A 6,416-nucleotide genomic window follows, 5' to 3' on the forward strand; every position below is an offset into this window, starting at 1 on the left:
CAAGCAAAATTAGACCTGCAAATTTCACTCTCAACTGATCATTGGGTCTGTCCTGGTTCACATACGATTCATCAAATCTCAGTCGACAAACATTTCACTTACTTTAGCACGCACTTTCAAGTTTGTCAACCACGGCTGATTGACCAAGTGTCTCATACACTTACTCAATACTCTGGAGTCTTAGCCCACACAGGGTCTGTAAACCAACAACATCATAGACAATTTTTTAGCACAAAGTGCCACATACATGTGAAGTTCGACTACTTCCATTCTCTCACACTTTGGAGTACGCAAACTCCTTCAACAACTTAATTTGGAGTATGCAAACTCCCTAAACCTCATTTTGAGTACTCAGATTCCCAAACCCTCAAAACATCAATTCACCTGCGATTTGTGCAAGTGCAAAAACTATTTCCTTCAAACTGTCACTAAAACAGCAAGAACATCCTCAAAAAAGCATTGGCAAGCTCCAAGGTTCTGGGATATTCATAGTAGGTTCTTAGGGAAACATTTTCTCTCCACTTTGTATCATCCAATCTGACAAATCTTAACTTTCACCAATTTCTCTTACCGAATCATCTTGATCTCTTAAGGAGAATACCCATCCAACTCTCTAACCATTTCTAAAGGGAAAAAGGACCTTATGCTGTACTCTTAAGGAAACAAACTGTCCTGCCCTGCTATCATTTCTAGAGAACCAAAGAAGTAACCTTTCTTTTATGATGGCCTCTTACTGAGATGTCACCATGTGGAAAACTCTCCTACTCTGCTACCATTTCTGTAAAGCAAAAGGGATCTGATGATAGGCTCTTAGGAAGACTGACCATACACCCGGTCTTATGATGGGCTCTTAGGGAGACTAACCGTCCACTGTTACCATTTCTGTGAGCACATCTGACCTTATTTGGTTTTTTATCCTTAATTTGTAAGGGGACGCGTTAGAGGTTCGATGGACCTTTTGACTGCGCTTAGAGTAATTCCCACCAAAAATCCCAAACGCAACTCAAAATCTTCAATAAGCAACAGTAAATACCCTTTGCGTCAATAATCTTCCTGCACCATGACCCATTAGGTCACGAATATCCACACCTTTATGTAAAAGTTAGAATGTTTATTTCCTTATATAAACAATGCTAATATCACGTAAATTAGTCTTAAAATCATCTGGTATACATACTAGGACAACACTGGTTGACCAAATCTTCGAAAGAATCTCAATTTAACTAGTGCTTTGGTCAGTAAACATTCGAGAGACACAGTACAAATCAATAGAAGAAACAACTGCGCAATAGAAATAGCATACATCTAGATTCAGCAACCGAGCAACATCAATTTTGTTGATAGAAACCTGTTAACATCACAGGGTTTCCCCTCACTAACCTTCTGATTAGAATAGCATGTTTGGACTTCATGCAAAACAAGTTTAGTCAACATAAATTTGGAAAACATCTAGCGATGGCTCTATCAAAATAGCAGTTGGTACCTTAAAACAAAAGACAAACTTACAACAAGAGCAATATCACTTTGTGTTAACTCTCCTACGGATCAGCAAGCTGCAATTATCTTATTCATTTGGACATCAGTTCGGTCAGCATCAGCAACGGGCAGTGAAAGGAAATGTTTCAGACACAGGGACTCAAAAGCTGTCCAAACCATTTAACCAGTTCTGTGCCGGGGATGTAATGGTTACGTCTGCCGGCACAGTGCTCCTATTCTGAGGACGTAACCATTGTGTCCTGGCACCTGAGCTTGGAGGGAGCACGAGCGCACCCTCCCCGGGCTTCCATCCCACCACCCCTGGGCAGGGATGGAAGGGGAAGCCCTTCCACTTCCACCCCTGACCCCTCCCCCAGTGACATCTGATGACGTCAGCGCGCGGTTAAGCGCTGACCTCATCAGAGGCCACCGCCCATCACACTGGAAGCTTAGGCAAGGGTCGCTCCCCATGGGGGCACATTACTGTTGGCAGATTGGCCTATTTTTGGAAGACCCATCTCCCCCCCCCAAGGGGGGCAGAAAGCCCACCAGATACCAGGGAAGATTTTTTTTTCAAAATAAGAGGGTGGGGGTATGGCCATACCCCCCATCCCAAATAAATGGGGCCAAAGTTGTTCTGCCCACCAGTGGGCAGATGGGGCAATTACCCCCGGTCCACACCCGGGGGGCAGGAAAGTCTACTAGATGCCAGGGAATAAAAAAATAAAAAATAAATAGTGGGGTGGTGGCTACCAACCAGTATGGGCCTGGTGATGACCCCTCCCCAACTGAAGGGGGTAACAGTCTTTCCGCTCTCCCCCAGCACACTAAAACATCTTATCCCATGGCAAGCAAGAGGACATTTGATTATTTTGGGGTTTGGTTTTACATTTGGGCCATGAGAGCTTGGCTGACTCTCAAAATCGTCCCACTTGGAATGGTGAGGGCTGCACTTTATGGACTTTGGGACACTGCCATGTTGAAAAATCCACAAGACCTAGACACATCTGAAAACTAAACATCTGGGCGATTCCAGAGTGGTGTGCTTTACATGCACCCACACCATTTTCTTACCCACAATGCCCTGCAAACCTCCAGCTTTGCAGGAAATCACACATTTTTCCTACATTTTTGAAAAAATGGCTGTTTTTTAATTTCAATATTTTTTTATTTTAGCTGTTATTTTCTGTAGGAAACCCTTATAGGATCTACACAAATTACCACTTTCTGAATTCAGACTTTTGTTCACTTTTCAGAAATATTTAGCTGTCTGGAATCCAGCATTGGTTTCACACCCATTTCTGTCACTAACTGGAAGGAGGCTCAGAGCACAAACATTATAAAAATGGGGTATGTCCCTGTAAAATGCCAAAATTGTGTTGATGCCATTTTCAGTGGAAAAAATACACGCCTTCTCCTGCAGCCCATTATCCTTCTTTTTTTTTTTTCTTTTTTTTTTTACATTTTTGTTGTATTTTGGCTAATTTCTTGGTCTCCTTCAGAATCCCTAGGATGTTGGAAAAAAATGACGCACATTTGGTGTGGACAAAAAGTTATGAGGGCCTAAGCATGAACTGCCCCAAATAGCCAAAAAAAGGCTCGGCACAGGAGAGGATAAGGCCTGGCAGCGAAGGGGTTAAGAAGCAATGTCTAAGGGATCAGCATTCAGCATCAGAAAATGTAAGCAATAAAGTTAAAGATAGAAATAAAGTAATCAGGAACTGTTCAGCTCCTCAGACAGAATAGAATAATCCTCTACCGAAGAAATCAAAGTAGGAATGAGCACCCTTCTCTCTGTTCAGTCGGGCTAAGTTAAAATCGTCTAAAGAACTTCCCACATCACCATTGGTCAAAAGATCGTACGTTTAGAATTAGGCCAGTAAAAATAAAAGCTCAAATTGAAGATACAACTAAACTGTCTTTCACATGTCGATGATTGGCTCCTCTTTTCCTGTTCCCACCTTCAGACTTGTTAGGTAAAATATTTTTGTATCCATCCGTACTCCACTCAATGCATCCATTGTTAGCTTCTGGGAAAAATAGCGGTCTCACGCATCAAACTATACATTGCAGCAATAACTAGTACAAGGCTTTCTCGCAAACAGTTTTCATGAGATGTTAAAGACATCTGCTAACGTTTGTTCAACTCAGTGAAAAACAATACATGAATTTATTTCTCTAGTCATACATTCCCACAAATTTATTTGAACAGTACAACATGAGGCTGTGCAAAACTAGGCCCAAACCTTGCTAATTTAAGGCCTATAGATGATAAAACAAATACATAATGCAAAATCATTCCTACATTTTATTAATGAAGGTACTTCAATTAATATTAATAAGCCTTTCATAAAGACACTTCGTGATTAATGGCAGCCACTCAAGTGGGCACGTTTTCCAATTCGCACATTATTTTCTGTCAGTCAAATTCTATGAAGATTCATAATCCAAAATACATGAATATTTATTAGTAAAATTCAGCGTTCACATAATTCACGATCGCGGATGTTCCACTCATTCCACATTGCTAGGGAGCAGCTACTGTGTGATTCAGTGGGTGTTCTACAGGATTGGTCAATGGTACCATATTGAATGTCCACAACTTTGAGATCATTAAAAAACATATGTATGCAAAAAACGTCATTGCACTTGTAAAGGTACACCTTAATTAACCTCAATGTTTAGGAAAGTGTTTGGACGACCAGCTTATTTTTTCACTTGAGATGTATAGAAACACGATTTCAACGTCAAAAACTGAATATTCAATGTTTTGTCTACTTTAAAAAAAATCCTTAATATGCTTGAGGTTATTCTGCAAAAAAAAGATGCTTTGCAAAGATGAGCTTGAAAGTCCACCGTATCTGCCTGAAGATTTTCTCTCTCCAATAAAAAAGACATATCACGCCCACTGTGCAGAGGAGTGAGTGAACACATACAAAGTTTTAGGATTTTTATGTGAAAAGTTGGTCACCAGAAACGCTTGACTAATAAATGCATCTATTAACTATGCACAGGCATGTGCTGCTGACATCTGCTGTGACCTGCATGCTCATAAAGCCAACTCACATGCTCATCCTTCGGAGGTCGGTAAATTAAACATCAGTAAATATAAGTGCTAAAAATGCTGAAATGCTGTCTGAAGCATCACATAACAGGTAATCTTAATCCCCGGTGGAGGCAGGCAAGTCTGGGAGTGAAAGGGACACTGTGAGATTTTTAGCAAGGAGTAAGAAGACGACATAGTTTTTGTGTAATGAATGAGCCATGGTAGCAGGAAACTTTAGATCTGGCGATGGATTAGTGAAAACAGGCGAGATGCCCCTGTCGGAACCAAGAAATTCATACATTATTTCTTATCACGGTATTTCAAGCCATCTGTGCTGATGCAATATGCAAGGGACGTTGTCATTCATTATGAGCCTGCAGAGAGGGAAACACAATCTGTGTTAGATTAGCAGGAGGGGAGAGCCACCCTGGGTTTAACAGACACTAATCTAAGATGACATTGATGTTGGTTGGGGCAGACACAGCTCTCCAAACCTCGTTTAATTGGAGGTTCTTGCTTTTAAACTTCACCCAGTCAAACAGGCACTTTACCTGCAGTGCCTGACTGCCCTGCTGCAGTATTCACATTGTTATTAAATACTCAAAGGTTCTAAGGACAATATTTGATCATTCATTTCCTTCCTTGTTTACAACTTTTGAAAACAAGGTATACATAATTACCAACGTTTGGTTAGCTCTTAAAGTGAACTGTAGCACCTGTAGAAACGGCTTACTGTGCGTGGCGAATCAAATTTTTAATGCGTCTAGTTTATCTTCTTAGACGGAGATAGTACATAGCAAACACAGACGTTTTTAGCTGGTGGGTAGGACACAAAAGGGAATTTGCAAAGTGCCCAGAGAAGACGACATTCTCAGTTTCTGCGTTAATGCGATCAGAAGAATTAACGAGAAACGTTATCCTACATTATCAATCCTTCGAACACTACGCAGCCATTACGGAATTCTTTTGGACAAAAACACCAAACTCAGGCAATAAAATGGCATTGGTACACAACTTACAAACACCAGTCTCCTCGCCACCACTCACAGAGAGATATCCTAATATATCGCCTCTAGCTCTTATCCCTGAAGGGCCTCAGCCCATGCGATCATCACTCAAGGTCACCACTCGTGGGCATCTCTTCCCTCCTTGGTCTGGCTTGCGACCCCATCAACCTTTAGTGTTGTATGATTCAAGAAGTCTCTAGTGCCCTCTTTGTTTATCCTCACTAAAGCAGTTAAGGAATTATATTCACCCTCACCATATAGTCTGAACCCCCAATGTTTTGCACCAGTCAATCTTCTATCATATTACCTCTCCGAACTCCATTTTTGACAATCCAATTCTGAAACCTCTAGTTTTAAGCTTCAAGCATGTAAATTCAAGTACTGCATACCTTGAAAACGTATACAGTAACATTCAGTAACTTCAGTTCAAAACATCCACTCCTGAAAATTGAGCTTCAGTTCTGGCTCGCAGTCCGTCCTTAACAGTCAGAAAGTTTCTTAAGCCTTCAGTATGTTACATAATGGAGCTATTGGCACTTCTTCTGTGTCACTTTTGTTGCAGGGAAATAAATAGTGGCTTCTGGAAAAGGTCACCCTTACTTGAAACCTCTAGGAAAGAAGCAAATCAACCTCTACGCTCAGCCCTTGACAAGAGCACATGTTCAGTGTGGTGGTAGCTTAAGTCTGCTTCCCTCCTTCTTAAAACAGCCCAGATCCATTGTACCACACCGTACCCCACATTAAAAGGGGCCAATAAACACTCCTTAACTGGGCATCCTTCATCCAATCAAACATCTGCTTCCCTCAGCAAAGGAATGGACATTCACTCTACAACCTCAAGCACATCTGTTAGTGAGTAACACCTTAATATGTAAACTTACAAGGAG

General features: G+C 41.2%; 1 protein-coding gene across 4 annotated transcripts in view; it reads left to right on the top strand.

Moving 5' to 3' along the window:
• LOC138300358 (zinc finger matrin-type protein 4-like) overlaps window positions 1-6,416 on the top strand; it is a 1,123,322-nt gene that overhangs the window by 455,063 nt on the left and 661,843 nt on the right. The window lies entirely within an intron of this gene.

The sequence above is a fragment of the Pleurodeles waltl genome, chromosome 6 (assembly GCF_031143425.1).
Source record: "Pleurodeles waltl isolate 20211129_DDA chromosome 6, aPleWal1.hap1.20221129, whole genome shotgun sequence".
Classification (NCBI taxonomy): domain Eukaryota; kingdom Metazoa; phylum Chordata; class Amphibia; order Caudata; family Salamandridae; genus Pleurodeles; species Pleurodeles waltl.